The sequence below is a fragment of the Miniopterus natalensis genome, chromosome 1 (genome assembly GCF_054644295.1).
Source record: "Miniopterus natalensis isolate mMinNat1 chromosome 1, mMinNat1.hap1, whole genome shotgun sequence".
NCBI classification, from domain to species: Eukaryota; Metazoa; Chordata; class Mammalia; order Chiroptera; family Miniopteridae; genus Miniopterus; species Miniopterus natalensis.
In genome coordinates, this window is record NC_142081.1 from 38,598,399 (window position 1) to 38,617,332 (window position 18,934).

General features: G+C 50.3%; 1 protein-coding gene across 1 annotated transcript in view; it reads right to left on the bottom strand.

The window, feature by feature from the left end:
* The window catches only part of CORO2B (coronin 2B), a 116,157-nt gene that overhangs the window by 54,612 nt on the left and 42,611 nt on the right, over nt 1-18,934 (bottom strand). The gene's annotated exons all lie outside the window — the stretch shown is intronic.

Genomic DNA, 18,934 nt, shown 5'->3' on the forward strand with positions numbered 1-18,934 from the left:
CTCAGCCACAAAGGTTGAGGGACTCTGCAGTCCTGTGTTTCTATCTCCCATTCCACTCCTAGGGAAAGACATTTTGCTTCTCCAAGTATCAGGCGCTCCATTTCTAAAATGAGGTCCATAATTTCTAACTTTGTGCGGTTATTTGAAGCATCAAAATGAGATAACGTAGGTGCAAGGCCGCATTCAGGATAAACTATCACTGCTGCCCCCACGGGCCCTTTCTATTGAGAGGTGCCCGGAAAGCACCAGACACAGACTCTGCTTATAAATACATTACAAGCCGGTGGAAGAGATAAAACCAATGCAAATTCAACAGACATCTGGTGGCAAACAGACTGTAGACTTGTAAGTGCTACAGCAATGAGAGGTCAGGGAAGGCGGGAGGGATCAGGGCAGGCTTCATGGAGGAGGAGTCCATCCACCTGCACTGAGAGCACCAGGCACTGCGCACACATTGCTTAGTCTCATAACCCGCCGTCAGGAAGCTACAGGTGCTTGTGTAGGGTGGGAAACAGACACAGCCAAAGTTCAGACAGCAAGCGCAGGGTTGATTTGAACCTGCTCTTTCTTTCTTTTTTTTAATCTCCACCCCAGGATATTTTTTCCATTGCTTTTCAGAGAGAGTGGGGGGGGCAGGGGAGAGAGAGAAACATCGATGTGAGAGAGACACATGGATTGATTGCCTCACACATGCCGACTGGGGCCGGAGACGGAGCCCTTGGCGGAATCAAACCTGGGACCCTTCAGTCCATGGGCCGACGCTCTAACTACTGAGCAAAATCGGCCAGGGCTGAACCTGTTCTTTCTAGCTCCGCAGTCCATACTGTTTTTTCAACTTTTTAAATGAAATATTTCAATGTACAAAAGTAGTCAAGAGAATGGTGTAATCATCACCCACCATCTGGGTGAATTATTGTTTTGCCATACTTCTCTGTGTGTGTATGTGTGTGAGTGTATGTGTGAATGTGTGTGTGTGTATGAGTGTGTGTATATGTGAGTGTATGTGTGTGTATGTGTGTGAGTGTGCATGTATGGCATGTGAGTGTGTGTATGAGTGAGTGAGTGTGTGTGTGTGTGTGTGTGTGTACTTCTTTCTTTTTCTTTCCTGGAATCATCTGAAAGGAAGTTGCAAAGGTCATGCCTCCTGCCCCACTATTGCACAGCATGCATCTCCTACCGAGGAGGACAGTTTCCTAATTGGCACATCATGATTATCACATCTAAGAAAATTAACAATTCCCTGATACCACCTAATACCCAGCCCATACTCAGAATTCTCCAGAATGCCTTTTACAGCTATTCCATATTTTGAAACCCGGCTGGGGAGCCACGTTGCTCCCATGTGTTTAATGTGGTTGTGATCTCTCTTTTTACCTCCTTTAAATCTACAGCACTCCCATCATGTTTTAAAAATATATATTTTTAAGTGACACTGACTTCTTAAAGACACCAAGTCAGTTATCTTATAAAATGTTCCAGCGATCTGTCTCATGTTGCTTTGTGACATCTTCAAAATCAATCTTGTATTCACTAGAAGCTTCCAGAGCTGGGTGGAAAGCCTTGATTCAGTGCAGGTTGAAGACACCCCTGTTATTAACTGGCTTTGCTGGGGTGAGGCTGGGAGGTGAGGGCAGAGGAAATGTGTGAGCACCCACCTTGCAGGACTGGCAGCAGAGAGGGGGTTGGCTGGACAGTGCCAAGGGTTGTGTTGAAGGATGGTGGGCAGAAGGCTGGAGGACCTGGGAGTCCAAGTCAGCCCCCGGCACACAAGTGGCTGAAGTGGGGCACCTGCAGGGAGGCTAGACTTCTCCACAAGCGGTTACTAAGGGGCTGACTTCATTCTGAGATTAGGTGCATGGGTGTGCAGGCAGGGATCAGAGAAGACTCTTCCCTACTCTGCCAGAGGGATGAGGCCACACAGAAGCTGGGACTAGAGCAGCTGCCAGACCTCAGAGGGAAATTGGTGGGGCGGCCAAGAGGTGACCTGAAAATCTGGCCCTTTGCCCTTTGCCCCTAGCCCCCAAACCCAGCCCAAATCCTGGTGGATTTCCCCAGCTAGTTCGAGTGAGAGAAGAACACACTCTCTGAACCTTTCAGGACAAAACTGAGACACATTTGAGCTTCCCGGAAGGAAGGGCTTTCTTAGTGGCTAGAGCTGCCTGAGATGGAAAAGGAAGCTGTCTTGATAGATAATGAGCTTCCCATCCCCGGAGAGGGGTCACGATTCAGGTGGATGACCTCTTGTTAAGAGTAATGTGGAACAATGGATGGAACTGGATGGTCTTCCAGCCCGGAGATAATAGCACTCCTCTACTTTATGAAAAACACTGTGTTGAGACAGAGGAGCACAGGGGTCAGAGTGCCCAGAGGAACCCTGGTTCTGCCACCCTGGCCAGGGACCAGCCTCTTCTGTAAAACAGGGATCGCAATGCCTCCCCGGCTAGTTTGATGTGACCCTGAATGACAACGGCTGTCATGGCAATTGCTATCTCCTCCTAGGGCAGCCCACAGAGGTGATGAATGATCCACCACTTCTTTTAAGCTGTAGATACACATGCTTTCCCTCTCCTGCTACTAGATAGTAAGTTATCTGATCATCTGACTCCTCCTGGCCCCTGTACAACCCCACCCCACCCCACCCCACCCCTGGTCCAGGATTCCTGTCTGGCAGGAGCCTCCAGTGACTCTGGTTAATAATCTCTCAGTATGGTGGGAGACCAAGAGCCAAGGTCAGGCACAAGTGCCCTGTTCCTTAGATGCTGTGGGTGCAGCCTCCCTGAGGACCTCACCCAGGGCTGGGACTTCAGCTTGCTGCGGTTATGAGCTTCATTTTCAGGATGACGCTCCACTCCTGCCCACAGGACAAGGGTCTGGTTTTTACCGCATGATCACTTCTGGGTCCAAGCCTTTTCTCTGCAGTGTTTGTCCTTCTGGTTATGCAGACCCAATTCCTCCGAACAACTTGTTAGCAGGACACCACAGCTTCTGGACTTAGTGAGTCCCTTGCTGCTGACAGCATAGCATCAGCAAGGAGACAAGTGCCTGTAGAACTGCCCCCCAAACCACCCTCGGCCACTGCCATGACCCTCTCTAGGCGCCACCTCATTCTCACCTCCCCCAGATGACCAGTGGGCAGAGCTGGGCAGATGCTATAATCCCACTGAAAACACACAGTATATATGTTACTAATTTGAGGCTCAGAGGGTTTATGAGACTAGCCCAAAGACACAAGCTATGAAAGTTGCAGAGTCAAGACTTCAGCCAAGAACTTCTGACTCTTAGTCCATTGCTCCCCTCCTTCAGCCTGTCCACCCAAACTCATATCTGCCCCACCCCCACACACATTGCTCCATATAATACACAACACACAAAAGTGTAAAAAACTGTACAGCAGCCGGGGTTTTGAAAGTCAGAAAGACTTCAAAGGCTTCTACCTTGCCGCTGTCATTTGTTAGCTGTGTGACTTTAGACTACTCAACCTCTCTGAGTATCAGTTTATCTGTAAAATGGGAATAATGTCACTGAGCTCACTGGATGCAATGAAGTGGCTGAATGCAAGTGCCTGAGAAGGTATCTGGCACAAGGTGGGTGCTTTCCACACACTAGTTCCACCCTCTCCCTTTCTCCTGTAGGGAAAGGCCCTGACCTCAACTGAGTGTTTACTTGGGGAGGCCAGGCTCTGCCAGGGGGAGGAAGGGGCTGGGCTAAGCCAGTGGTCAGAGGAAAGGAGGGAGAGGCTCTGGCCTCCAGATGTGTGCAGCAGCTGGACCCACTCCCTGGAGGCCTCTCCCTGGGCCAGGGCCATCCTAGTCTCCCTCCAAGGGGGGGGGGAGGGCCCGGAAGGAAAAAGTATTCATTTTGCAGCTGAATGGCCCTTATAGCCTCTTAAGAAATAGAGGCTGGCTTTTTTCTCCTCTGAGATAATCACTATGTACACTCCACATGGAAGCAAATTCTATCCTTTCCTCCGATGCGGAAAATGATTTATTGTGGCCAGCGGGTGCAATTTCTAGATGATGACGACTCAAATCCAGTCACTTAACTGGAACACAAAAATACACAAGGGCATCTTCTTTTCTCTGGCTCAGGTAAGAGGGGAGCTCGTGGCTACATCCTCAGAGAGCCATTGGCTGGGGGAGCCCAGGAGACTTCCCTCTGCAAGAGCCATTCACTGTTCACATGCGGCCAGAGAAAGGCTGGCATTTTCAGTCTTGTTAGGGTTAGGGCCACACTAACTGTGTGGCCTGGGATAAGTCGCTTTCCTTCTCTGGCTCACTGTCCTCTTCCATGAAATGCAGAAATCATCCACACTTAGATCCTAGAATCCTTATGAGGATGAGGAATGAGAACACAGGGCACAGGGCACAGATATTAGTATCAGGGCCTCTGCTGCATTTCGCCCGTGACTTTCTGGGCCCGTGAGCGGTAGCTGACCACCTGGCCCTCCTCCAGCTCTGAGCCCGCTCGGCTTCCCCAAGCCCCGGTCTGGGCACACGGGAGGAACACAGTGCACGTTCCCAAGTGAGGGAGCAGAAGTGAATCAGCCCAGGCCCTGAGAAGCTCATTAGGCTCGGCAGTAACCACCTTTCAGGTTCTATCTTTCAGGTTCCTCCTCATTAAATGAAGGACTAGGATCTTTTCCTTTTAGCAGGAGAACTCTTGCCCCTAATAAAGTATTATTCGGAACTCCAAAATGTAAAATGGACAAAGACAGAGCTGTGTGAGTTCAAGTCAAGAAGGAAGCTGGGCGTTCCTTCAAGCCATGGGCCTGGGACTGCACTGTGGCACCCTATCTGAGAGCCTCTGGTGTGAGCTAAGATGCCAGATATCTGTGTCCTGGCCAGTGCAGCCACTGACTCACCACGGGCCCTCAGGCAGGTCCCTCCTTCTCCCCCCACAGGAGGTGCTTGGGCCAGAAGGCCACCATCTAGCTCTGCCATATCATGGTCTAGCCCAGGACACTGAGTTCTCATTGGTTTCCAGGACTTCTGAGAAGTTGTAGCCATTCAAGAAATTTCCAGCATGGAGAAGCTGGACCACACATCTTCTTTCTTAGATGCTCTCTGATTGCTGAATCCACTGGGTTTGGGTCTCCAGAGACCCAGGAATTCCTTGAGGGCCTGCCTTAGAATTCTTTGACCCCTACAGCACAGCTGACAGCAGCAGGGGGCTGACTCACTACCCGGGTCCCCCAGGCTCCCCCAGGCCGAGCTCACAGCTCAGCAGTACAGCGGTGGTGAGGAGGGAGGGCTCTGTAGCCAAGTGGCCTACATTTGAATCCTGGCTCCACCTCACCTGTCTCCTCATCTCACCTGACCCTTTTCCTTGCTCACCACACTGACAGCAATAGCCAACATTTATTACGTGCTTACTATGAGCCAAGCATTTTACATTCATTGTATCCTGTGATCCTTATAATAATCCCAAGGAATAGATGCAACTATTATCACCATTTACAGATGCAGCTGGGCTTGTCCAAAGTCACTTAAGTGGAAGAAGTGGGATCTCAACTCAGATCTGACAGCAGGATCTCTGCTTCACGTGCTTACTGTGGACCACAATGGATGGGCATGAGGGCAGAGACTGCGTCTCTCCTCATTTTCCCAGGGCTTCTCATTAGGCTTAATACAGTATTGATAAATATTTATTAAATGCATGAATGAGTGAAGGAATAAGAGGACAGGAGTAAGAAAGAGTGACTGTTACTTCCCCTCAAAGCCTCCAAAAGCCCCCTTGGTGCTCCCAGATCACAAACCTTGTCCACCTCCTTACGGATCTGCAGGATGCGTTCCCAACTTGTCAGATCCAACCTGGGCAGAAAGCCGGGGAAGGAAACGTCTGCCTCCCTGTGGGCCCAACTTTTCCTACATGTGGTCCTGACACAAAAAGGCTTTCATGGAGCATAGCCTGCCGGGGCAGAAAAGGACCCTGGGTCCACTAAAATCCAGCCTCTCATTTCACAGAAGAAGGAAGTGACTGGTCCAAGATCACACAGGAAGGTCACCTGATGACTAATATACACTGTAAGCCTGTGTTGGAAGTGGGGGTGGGTTTGAGAGGTGGAGGGGTAGGACATGGTGCCACTACTTCTCTCAGCAGACAGACCTATTGGGGTATCTGGGTCCAGCAGGCCCCACCCAGGGAAGCACCCCCCCTCTACCAGGGTTCTGAGTTCTATATTCCTCTGCCCATCGTGAGAAGGGTAGTGGAGCTCAAAGCACAGGCCCAACAGATGGTTTCTATTTGCAGGCACTAAGCCTGGTCTTTCCAGACTCCCGACCTATTTTGAGGAACCGAGGGCTCTGCTGGCTCAGGGATGGCCTCCTACTCACACCCCTTAACCCACAGCTTGGCAGAAGATCAGATGGGTGGTTCAGGGCCAGTGGAAAGGGGGAGCAGAAGAGGAAAACTGGAAAATGAGACTGGGATAGATGTGTTCAAGCTGGAACCCTGGGAAAGGTATCCTGCCTCAGAGTCTCCTGGGGTATTTGTGGAAATCCAGGTTCCTGGGCCCCTTTTCTGGCCTGCAGGATCACACCCTGGGGCTGGGCTGAGGAATCCGCATTTCTACCAAGCTTCCTAGTGTACTGTCTGTGGACCCACAGCACTGGCTTTATCTGGAAGCTGGTTAGGAATGCAGACTCCTGGGCCTCACCTGAGACAGAAGCAGAATCCAGTTTAACGAGATCCCCAATAGAGCAGATGTGTTAAAGTTGAGACACTGCTCTCCTCGGGTGTTCCTCAGACTTGATTGTGTACCAGGATCACCTGGGGAGCTTGTTAAAAGACAGGTCAGGCCCTGCCCAATGTGGCCCAGTGGCTAGAGCATCAGACCTTGCACCAAAGAGTCATGGGTTCAATTCTCAGTCAAGAGCACGTATCTGGGTTGCGGGTTCGCTCCCCGACCCAGGTCAGGATGCGTGTGGGAGGCTACCAGTCCATGTGTCTCTCCCATTGATGTGTTCTCTCTCTCTCTCCCCCTCCCTCCCTGCCTTCTACTCTTTCTGAAAAGTAATGGAAAAAATATCCTCAGGTGAGGATTAACAACAACAAAAACACACACAGATTGTTGTGGGGTGGGGCCTGAGAATGTGCATTTCTAACAAGTTGCCAGGTGATGCTGAAGCCACTCAGTCCCTGACCTGTCCTACAAGCATCATGCCCTCTGAAGCCCCAGCTCCTAAATCCCTTTACCTCTCTGAGTTTTAGTTTCTCATCTGTAAAATGGATATATAATTCACACATTTTTCCTATGATAGCTATGAGGCTCCGGTGAAATAATAATGTATGTAAAAGTGCTTTGTGAACTACTATACAAATATTATATAAATCCATTTGATTAATTAATCAATCAATTAGAAAGGACTTAAGGTGATCTCTTTTGTCCTGGACGGTCTCCCTGACTTACAGCAAGTCAATGGGAGAGCTGGGCCTAATGCAATCCTCTGGGGCTTTATTCACATTCCCAGGCTGCCAAGCACAAGACCAGGTGTGCAGTAAGCACTCAAAAAGGGCTAATGGAATTCTCTTTCCATTGCAGCCTCTCTTGGTAAGGTAAGGATGAGCAACTTTCTAAAAAAAGGTTGTTTGATAGTTGAATCAAAATGCTGAGCTGCCACCCCCAAGGCTCCCACTAGGAAAGTGCCCTGCCTGACTCGAAGCATGATTTGGGATCCCGAGTTCAGAGTTCCTGGCCCAGCCCCTGACACACAGTGGGTGAGCCCTCATTGTAGTGGTCCCTCCCCACTGGCAGTCCGATCATGCTGGTGTCCCTAAGCCAGGGCACGTCAGGACTCATGTATTTATGTTCATGCAGACCTAGCATGGGCTGATGCTGCTCCCTGTCAATGAAACCTCCCAAAACAACATGTGAGTGTGCTGGCCAGGGCAGGAGGTGATCACAGCCAGGTCCTACTGAGGAGCCCTTCTGATTATTGGTGCCTGTAGCCAGGGGATCCTCAGACCATCTCATAGACCAGAACTCTAGCTCCCCGTCACCTGGCAATGCAGAAAAAAGATGGGTTGATCAACTGTCCCTGGGGGAACATGGTAACTCGGCTTGGGCTTTTCCTTTCTCGTGAGATAATTTATCTAAATTGCCACCAGGGCAGGACACAGAAGAGAAGGGTGGCCTGCGTGCTATGTTGTAGCATGTCTTTTAGAGCACAAAGGAGGCCCGCCAATCTCTCAGTACCAGAGATGAGAAAGAAAACACTGAAAATCTTTACATTATGCTAATCATCTTGAGTATAAAAGAAGGCAGTGTATCCACTTGCCCACAGAGAAGCAGACACCAGACACATGCCCAGAGCTTGCTGGGGACAAACTTTGCATTGTCCACCTCGCACCATCCCCACAGGATGTGCGTGTGGTATGTGGTATAATGGTGTGCGATATGTGTGGTATATATGGTACACATATGTGTGCGTAGCAGTCACCATTTCCTCCTGGACTTTTATAACAATTCAAGGGGCCTCACCAGCTGAGGGTTTAAAAATGACGGGGGGGGGGGGGAGGGAACAAGACGGCGGCGTAGGTAACAGCTGCACCCGCCGCCTGCCGCAACCACATCAAAATTACAACTAAAATACAGAACCACCATCGCTCAGAGCCTCCTGAAATCTGGCTGCACAGAAGCCCCACAGCCAGGGAACTGAAGGAGCATCGAGACCATAGGAGGGGCGGAGACGCGGGCGGATCGGGGCTGAATCACCGAGACACAGCCGCAGGCCCACACCACACCAGGTGCCTCGGATTAAACCCAGGAGGGAATCTCCGAAGCGGAGGTTTCCCAGAGGAGCGAGGGGTCCCAGCCCCACAGCAGGCCCCCAGCCCAGGGCTCCAGGGCCGGGAAGAGACGTCCCCACAACTCCGGGCTGTGAAACCAGCGGGGACTGTCCCTGAGGGTCTCAGAGGCTGCGGAAGCCCCAGGCTTTCCTCTTAAAGGGCCCGCACACGGACTCAGACGCGCTCCCTCTGAGCCCAGCGCCTGGCAGCAGCCTGAAAGGACCTGGGACACTTGGGGAGGAACTAACCTGCCTGGAATCCGGGCGAGAGCTGGAGGGGCAGCTTCCTCCCAGGCAGAAGAGCTGGCGGAGGCCATGACTCCTTTGGTGAGTCCTCCCCACACACAGCCAGCAGGCAGGCACATTTGAATCGCCAGCACCTGACTCACACCTTTGGCCCCGCCCCGTGATTCCCGGAGGCCCCGCCCCTCCCCACCTGCAGCTCATCCAGGCCATTTCCAGGGGCTTTTCTATGCAAGTGGCCTCTCAAGCCTCATGCTTAGGACTTTCCTAAAATCTCTCAAACAAGCAGCAGCGGGCCCCATACAGTTTGATAAGTGGCCCCTAGCGGCAGCCTGCACGGGCTCATAGCTTGGCCTCTCCTGGACAATGCAAAGCCCAGCACAAGTAGCAGCCAAGTCTGATTTGCTGTGTAGCTCATGCTGGGTGGCCCTGGGCAAGGCACTAGCAGAAGCTGACTTTGCACCTCCCAGGAGGCCCCAGAGACAGTGCACCTGGTGGTCAGACTCAACCACGCTGGATTACAACCCTACCACACCCACGAGTGACACTCAAGGGGCAAACTTGGTGAACACCAAAGCTCCACTGAAGTAAATCCTGCTCCATAGGGGTGTCTCCAGCACAGCAGCTCTCTGGCTGTAGTTGCAGCTGGTCCTCACAGCTGATTGGCCGGCAGGTCAATTCCTCCCAGTGATACCAACAACAACCAAGACTCAACTACAACAGGACAGTGCACACAGCCCACACAGGGGAGCACCTAGAAGGCCCAGCTCAGGTGACTGGGGAGGCTGAGCCACTGGACCCTACAGGACACCTACTACACAAAGCCACTCTACAAATTCCAGGAGACATAGCAGCTCTACCTAATACATAGAAACAAATACCTGGAAGCAGCCAAAATGTGGAGGCAAAGAAACATGTCACGAAGGAAAGAACAGAAGAAATCTCTAGAAAAGGAACTAAATGAAATAGATCTAAGCAAGCTAACAGATACAGAGTTCAGAATTTTGTTTATAAGGATGCTCAAGAATATTAGTAAGAGTATTATGAAAACAACTGAGAAAATCGATGACAGTATCAAAATAAAGTACCAATTTGAAATGAAGCCTACACAAACTGAAATGAAGAATAATTTACAGAGAATCAACAGTAGAGTAGAGGACGCTGCGAATCAAATCAGCAATTTGGAACATGAGAAAACAAAAAACACCCAACCAGAAGAGCAAAAAGAAAAAAGAATCCAGAAATATGAAAATAGTATAAAGAGCCTCTGGGACAACTTCAAGAGGCCCAACATTCATATTATTGGGATAACAGAAGGAGAAGAAAGAGAGCAAGAAATTGAAAACCTATTTGAAAACATAATTACAGAAAACTTCCCCTACCTGGGGAAAGACATAGACTTACAAGTCCAGGAAGCACAGAGGGTTCCAAAGAAGAGGAACCCAAAGAGGCCCACAGCAAGACACATCATAATTAAAATGCCAAAGGTTACAAATAAAGAGAGAATCTTAAAAGCAGCAAGAGAACAGCAGTTAGTTACCTACAAGGGAGCACCCATACAACTGTCAGCTGATTTCTCAACAGAAACTTTGCAGGCCAGAAAGGAGTGGCAAGAAATATTCAAAATGATGAAAAACATGGAACTACAACCAAGATTGCTCTATCCAGCAAAGCTATCATTTAGAACTGAAGGTCAAATAATGAGCTTCACAGATAAGAAAAAGCTAAAGGAGTTCATCACCACCAGACCACCACTACAGGAAAAGTTGAAGGGTCTTCTTTAAGAAGAAGCTAATGAACAAAAGAATCTGATGAACTACAGAGACACTGACGCATGCAACAGATGATCATATTTCAGAGGGAAGAGGGAAGAGGGGTGAAGGGTGGGAAGAGATTAAACAAACAAGTTATGTGCATATAAGCGTAACCCATGGACACAGTCAATAACAGGGTGAAGGCCTGGGGAGGGTGTGGGAGCAAGGTGGAGGGGGTCAATTGAGGGGGAAAAATGGGACACCTGTAATACTTTCAACAATAAAGATAAATTTAAAAAAAATAAAAATGACAGTAGAAACTTTTTGATTAAACTGCATGTTACTGGGGAAATAAAATGGCTTTTGCTTGCAAAGCCCTCTGACTGATGATTGTCTCATGATGATCTTCTCCACCTTTCACTCACTGCCTTGTCAAAAGAGTCTATTAGTTAATTTAGGCCCAGCAAGGAAAGGGGAACCTGCCTGGATCTTCAACCAGCAATCCCCCTATGATAGCCTCTGTTCCCCACACTCACAAGGGACGCAGCCTTATCTAGGTGACCCTGTTGTGTCCCACATGACTGCCCCCCAAGCTCAGCTCCAGGAGGAGGGACCCACACTCAGTGGTGACTGGCTCAACCACCCAGCTCAACCACCCAGACTAGAGAGGCTTTTCTCGACTCCCATCTGCCTCTGTTAGTAAATGAGGAGTCTCGCCCTGCTGCCTCGGTGACAGGGAGGTCCTGGCCCAGCACCAGAGGAAGGGGAGAGCCTCGAGGATGGAAAGACAGAGACCGAGAAGGGAAACGGAAAGGGAAATGCATATTCAGATATGTGTCCTGATTTTTCCACACTTTAGGGCCAAATCTTAGGTGGACATGTACTCAGTGGGTTGAGGGTGCTGCCGATGGCAGAGGGTAGCAGGGTTTCTCTCCAGCTTCTTGGATAGGATGCTAGGAGACACACCACTATTCAGATGGCCCTGCGCCAAATAAGAGGTGGCCTCACAGAACGAAAATGGCCAAGGGAACTGGCCAGACAGACAGGGCCAGGCATGCACTCCTGAGCCTCCTTCAGCTCCGGCTGGTGGAGAGAATGAACCAACCCTGCTCACCCCTGAGGGAGGACATGGATGATCTAAGAAGCACAGGCCACCAAGAGGTTGCCATGGTGAGGGGCAAGTCAACTGCATCAGAGGCTGTGGGCAAGACAGTCTAGGCCTGGGGCAAGATAACAAGTGAGCCAAGGCCCAGCTGGGGATGGACCTTGGACCACCTGGGCCAAGAGAAAATGGACCATGGGTTTGTCAGCTGCAGCCTTCAGTGGCAGGTGCCCAAAGAATCCCCTGGGATAGGACAGACCAGCCACACTTCAGTGGACCTCAGCTAGGACATGTCTAAGGACCAGCACAGAGCCAGAGGTCCCCCTTCCCCTGACACCTGAGGTCACTTAAGCCTCGGCCATCTATATCCCCAGATGCCATTTTGAAAAAACGCCAGAGGAGGAGGAGCTCTGCCAGATGAGTCCTTTGCAGTCATTCAAACAGAAGCCAAATTACCCCGGAAGCAGGGCCTTCACATGACAGGATTGTTTAAATTACTGAATTAGACTGACGCCACTGGATGAAGCTGAATGTGTTTATCACTGTACCCTGCGAGGTGGGGCTCCTGAATGAGATCAGATTAGCTTCTGAGAAAGTAAAGAAACTGTTTCTTCTTTGTGCATCCAAGTGGTCAGGGCTGCCTTACCAGGCCATGAGGTTGTGCACTGCATAGCTTGACCATGTGAATAGCGCCCCCTGGAGTTATGCAATGTGTGTGTGTGGGGGGGGGGGCACTGCAAGTCCCTTCACATGAAGTGGTTGCAGAAGCAGGAGGGAGAGTCAGAGAGCTTCATCACCATCCCAGAAGCCAGGCTTGAGCAGACAAGACGACCAAGGCAATCTCGTACAATGGTAGCTCTGAACCAGCATTCCAGCCTTCTGACTCCTGCTCGTGTGGCTGCCCCAGGAATCCTAGGAGGCCTGCCTGCTGGTCACTCTCTTGCCTCTCATTACTAATGGTAAACAGAGACAGTCTGTTTCTACAAACCAAGAGAACCCACTTAAGCCACAGGGAGGGACTTTTGGCCTTCTCAGGGCAGCTGCCCTGAGCCATTCCAGCAGCCAGTCTGCACTGGCAGGTGTCTACACTGGCAGTGGAAGTGGCTCATCCCTGAGAGCTCAAGGAGCTCTCTCTGCGCAGGTGTGTCAGGACTTTCTCTGGTGTGTTTGCTGCTGTTGAAAAGCTAATAAATTGGCCCCCATGCATCTCTGACACTCTGTTCCTGGGACTCCCCCTTCCTGAGCATCTGCAGTGTTTCTGGCTGCAGTTCCCTGTGGACACTTGGCATATACTTGATGGTCTGATTGGTTCTCTTATATATTAAAGAAAGTTCTAGAAAGCTATAAGCTGGGCCCACATGCCAGCTTTGAAGGGTGGAGAGAGCAGGGACTCTAAAAATAGAAAGTCCTGGGTCAAAATTCTAGCTTACCACTTACTAGCTATGTACCCTACAGACTTTGGACAGGATCATTCATTTTTTGGAACCTGCATTCTCATCTGTAAAAATGGAGAATACAATGCCTACTCCTCAGGGCAGTTTCCATCCTCTTGGCCTCCCTCAGTGTCCTGCACACACAGTCAATAACCAACAGTTGGGTAAGACATGACTGGCTTTTTTGAAGTCAAGCATGACTTCAGAGTAGTTTCATGATCCTGCCATCTGGGTGTTCCCTGGGAGCAGTTGGACAAATGCTTGGATGCTGCTGATTGGCTACATACCAGCCACTCCCACCCTTTTCCACTCACCTCCAGGGCAGGAGGGCTATTCACTGTCCCAGTATCCCTCACACTTAGGAGAGGCCCTATGATTCAGTTCTGTGTTGGGGGACTTCTGGGAAAGTCTTTTCTTATTAATAAAAGAAAACACATAAGAAAAATCTCTTTCTTGATATACTGGATGATACACTGTTTCCAGCCTTTGTTTGCATTTGAGAATGTAAAGCCTGGAGCTGTGGCAGCCACCTTGGGTCCATGAGGTGACAAATCCCTGATCCAAAGCCAGCATGATGAAAAGGCAGACCAGAAGGATAGAAAAGGTCTAGGTCCTTGATGACACTGTTGAGCCACAAAACCAAGCCTAGGAACTCCTCCCTCCAGGCCTCTTGTTCAAGAAACCGTAAATATGCCTACAGCTTGAGTCATTCTTGGTTGATTTTTGTTGTTACTTGTAGCCAAAAGGATAGAAGATGAAGAAGAGGCAGGAGGTAGCAGGTGTCTGAGTCTTTGGACACTACCTGTGATCTATCTCTTTGAGATCTCTATGTCTCAGAGGCTCTGCCCTCACTGCCAAGAACCTAGAAATTATCAGGAGGCTCAGACACCACACAGCCCTGCCCATGCCCAGCAGGATGCCCCTGCCAGAGGGCAAAGAAAACCTAGGGCCCCTCCATTCCCTGCTAAGTTTCCTCTCATCTCTCAGCAGGGTTCCTCGGGTGGGCCGATGCAGCTGCCTCGGCTCTGCCTCTGCCTCTGTGCAGTTGCTGGAAGAGTTGCACAGCTCCAGGGGTGACAACGATGGCCATTGGGGGAGAAAAGCAATGATGAGATTCATACTGCCCGTTGCTACACAACCACCCACACAGCACTTCCCGGGTCCAACAACACTATTGAGACCTGAAAGGAGATCCCTCCCCTCACTTTTTTCTTTATTTCTCTGAAGGCTGTCATTTCTATAGAAGCCAGGAGGAGGAGGGATGGAGATGAAAATGAGGTCATGTATGTAAAACATCTGGCACAGGGCCTGGTGGGCAATGAGCAAACACCAGCACCCTTCCCTCCCCCTTCCAACATAATGGCAACGTGGGTGACAAAGCAAGGCCATTGGGCAGCTGCTCAAGGGTGGTGGTGCCTCTGTCCTTTTGGGATTCTTGCTTTTTGGGATTCTTTGCTTTCTCTTTTCCCTCATGGTACACACACACACACACACACATACACACACACACACGCATGCACTCCTGGCACCTACCCTTCTGCTGGTCTCCCGTCCACTTCATGAGCACATTACGAAGCCTTTGAAGTTTCTCAGTGCTCAGCCTTTCCATTCACATCATTTCCTCCGAGTCCTGGTCCCAGGCTGTGTTCTTGTTTCAGCCCCTCCTGGTCACACTATGCAAATCAAAGCCAACCCACTGGCATCATCTGGCCTCTGCAGACTCACCTCTGCAGATAAGGTCTCTCTACTCACCTCTCCCCTGGAGTGAGAACCACCCCAGTCTGTAGGACACTTTTATGAAAATAGAGAAAGGGACCTCCTCCTCTTGGCAGACTCAGCTCTGGGCCAGAGCCCACAGCTCGGTGAGCAGAACATGGGCTGGATTTCAGCCTCCACTTGTTCCTCTCCCAGGTGCCCTTGTGCAGGCGCAACTCACGCAACTGTACATGGTGGCCACGCATGGAGCCTTTCCAATTACCTTCCAGAGTCTGACCCAAATGCTATTCTCGGGCATGGACTACAGAACTTCCAGTGTGGAGCAGCCCAGCTCAGGGGGCACCAACTTTACAAAACACCAAGACCTACTTTAGTTCTCCCCAGCATGATCCCATGGCTCACCCAGTACCCCTTGTAGGTCTCACCCCCTAGGCTCTTCTCTGCTAACACTAAAGCCACAGCACCTCTGCCGCCCAATTCCAGTTCCTTCCCCCCTGCCCTGTCTGGAGGTAAATCACTCATTTGTTCCCAGAGACACGGGGTCTCTCCTCCCATGTTCTCATTCCACTCTGGTTAGAGGCCTTAATCCTCACAGAACCCAGTGAAGTAGGTGCTATTATCTTCCCCTAATTACAGGGGAGGAAACTGAGGCACAGAGGTTAAGTAAGTTGCCCAAAGTCACCTAGGGAAGAGGCAAAGGAGGGATTCAGACCCAGGCCTTTCAGCTCCACTGAGTGTGTACTTAACAAGCAGGCTACAGGGCTATTGTGGGAATGAAACGAGATCAAGCATGCTTGGCACACAGCACGCACTCAATATACGGTCATTATGCTAACGTATCATTATTGTTGAACATTTATCATCATTATTACTCATTGTGCAAAGCGCGAACCAAAATCAAGCTGCCCCTTCTTCCCTTCCCTTCTCTCCCTCCCTGCAGCGCTGATGTGGCTGTGTTTTGGGGGGTGGGTGGGAGTCTTGGCACTCTCTATAGAAGGTTTCCTGCTGGGTTTCCAGTTGGGAGCAGGGAGAGAAGATTTGGGGTGCAGAGGAGAGGGTGAATAAACCCCCTTGGCACATCAGCTCAGAGCAAGTTACACTGGCTACAACAGGATGGGGCTGATGGGGCTGCGATATGGGGGTAGGCGGGGGTGGTGGTCTGGGGCAGAAAGGAAGCCATCCCCATGAACCTCGGGGTCTTGGAGTAAAGAGAAGACCAGGCTACCCCTGCAAGATTCAACTCAGCAAATGATAACTGAACTGTCTAATACAATCCCTGAGGCCCAGGGCAAATGCCGCGTCCTTCAGGAAGCCTTTCTAGATGTCCCCACAGAATCCACTCCTTCTGCCCCTCTGCTCTCTGAACACTTTGTATTTCAAGCCAAGCTCTGCTCATATTACATCTACCTTTTTTCAGATTCACAGCACAAAGAGGCTGAATGCCTTTTTGACTATAGGATTCTGGAGAGCAGGGACCAGGTCTATAACATCTGTACGTACAGTAGAGGCTTCATGAACGCTTGTTGAGTGAATAGTGAATGAATGGGACATAGGTCCCACCTGCTTTGAGTCTCTCTTTTCTGTGACCTCATCACTGCAGAGCAACTACGTGGTTGGTGAGACCTCAGAGCTGGCCTGGGAGGTAAACATGAGCGCCCTGCTGAAAGTGACAGGCCAGTGGGAGAGACTACCGCTCCTTTCCACTTATGACAAGGCTCTGCCCCACCAGGAGGGGGCAGCATCACTCCCCAGGCCACCTTCCCTTCCCTGACCCTGGGTTGGGTCAGCACCCAGTCATCCCCTCAGTAAGGTCTCAGCCTAGATCCGTCCAGGCCCCTCTCCCTTTTGCTGCCCGGCAGATAAAGGCCAGACTTTTCACAGTGCCTCCCACAAAACCATCGTCACAGGTCTCCTCTCCCACTAACTCTTTAAGCTGCAGCCAGACTCATCTCACTGCCCCTGGCACGTGGTTACTCCCCCTCAGAAACGTTCTAGATCACGATTGATGGTGGTTACACAATCATATGCAGTTGTGAAAACACACAGAATTGGACACTCGAGAGGATGGCTTTTACTGCATGTAAATTAAACAATAAACATGACTTTTAAAAATTCCCTAAAGAAATGTTTGCTCTGGTCCTTGGTCAAGAAAGTTGCATAAAAGAAACTATGGGAAATTTCCAGCTTAGGGACTCCTAAGCCCTGTTTGGTGGTCGGAGGAGACCTGGGTAACCTCTACTCACACAGTGGCATACTCTGAACACCCACTACGGCAAGGGGTCTTAGTGGAGTACAGAGAAAGGGTCCCTGGGCAGGCTGCCACTTGCCCTGTAGTGTTCCCACTCTTAAAAATAGAGACCTCCCGGCCCCACTCCTTATCCACTGAATTAGAATCTCTGGGAAGTAGACCCCAGAAACCTGCTGGTGTGATGTTTAAAAAGCTCTGGAAGTGCACAACTAATACTAGAGATACATCATATATTGGTTCCAGGCCCTAGAGATAGCAGTTCCTTGTATGAGTTCTAGGCTGGGGAAAACTGAGGATATGTGCATCACCAGTATTTGTATTAGAAATTGCGTTTGCTGTCAATTCTAATACCTTACCTTGGTAGGGTGCTTCAAGCTTACAGAGCACTCTGACATGGATTACCTCTTCAAAGCCAGGCTGCTGCCTGGTTTTCATCCCTGTTTATCAAATGGGGAACCAGAATCAGTTCACCTGCCAAGATGGGGCAGAGGCAGAACCTGTAACCCTGGTCCTTTGAGTCCATCTCTCATCTCTCCCATCACTCTGAGTTGAAATCCTTCCCACAGGCTGAACCCAGAAGGGCTGGGCAGAGTGGGAGGAATCAAAATGGGTTTTCTCTCAATCCAGCGTCAAGAAACAGCTCCCGGAGCTCAATGGCAGAGTGGCTGCTGAGGTCTGGGACGTAGGCAGTGAGGGGTGGGCTGCTCAAGGCACCCTCCTCCAATCTCACTTTCAGCAAGTGGCACCAACAGGGGTTACCCGGAGCTGTGAACCAGCACGCAGCCATTGCGCCCAGCTCCTGGGTGCTGGATGGAGAAGACCGGCAGAATATCCAGAGCAAAAGAGCCTGCAGGCTGTCCTTCCTCCCAGGAGCCCGCCCACTGCCTGAGACAACTCTTGGGCACTGTCCACTACGGCCTCAGTCCACACTGCAGCTGGGAGAGGCTGGGCTCGCCAACTTCTGTCCCTTTGGGATGGGACAAGGTGGGGCTGAGGAGGAGGGTTGTGGTTGGGGACGGCTGGAGGTCACTCATGTCAGCTTGTACATGTTAGACACTCCCCAGGTTCCCACATGACCTTCCAACCATGTGCAAAGGGTCCACAGTCTCACTCCAGCTGCTTCAATTCTGGCCCCAGTTCTGCAGCTCTGGCAAATCTTAAGGCCTCTATTCCAGAGCCGGTGCAGGGTGGAGGTGAAAAGAGCTGGGCCATTTCCTTGCTGTGTGACCCTAAGCAAGCAACATCACTTCTCTGAGCCTCAGTTTCCTCATCTGTAAAGTGAGGATGATATTAATAGTGCTTACTGTACAGAGTTTATGTGAAGATTAGATTTCATAAAGTATACAAAGCACTCAAAACATTCTTGGTCTTTATAAACTTTAGCTATCATCACCGCCACCATCCTGTGTCCTGGTCTGTTAAATGGGAATAAGCCTAATCCCTGCCCTACCTACCTCACAGGGGTGTTGCGAGAGAAGGTAAATAAAACTCTATAAACTCCATGAGGACAGGACCTGTGCTTGTCTTGTCTTTCTGATGCATCGCCAAGATTTAGAATGGTGCTTGTCAACAGTAGGTGTTCAGCAAATATAGATGGATGGATGGATGGATGGATGGATGGATGGATGGATGGATGGATGGAGTGTGGGGAT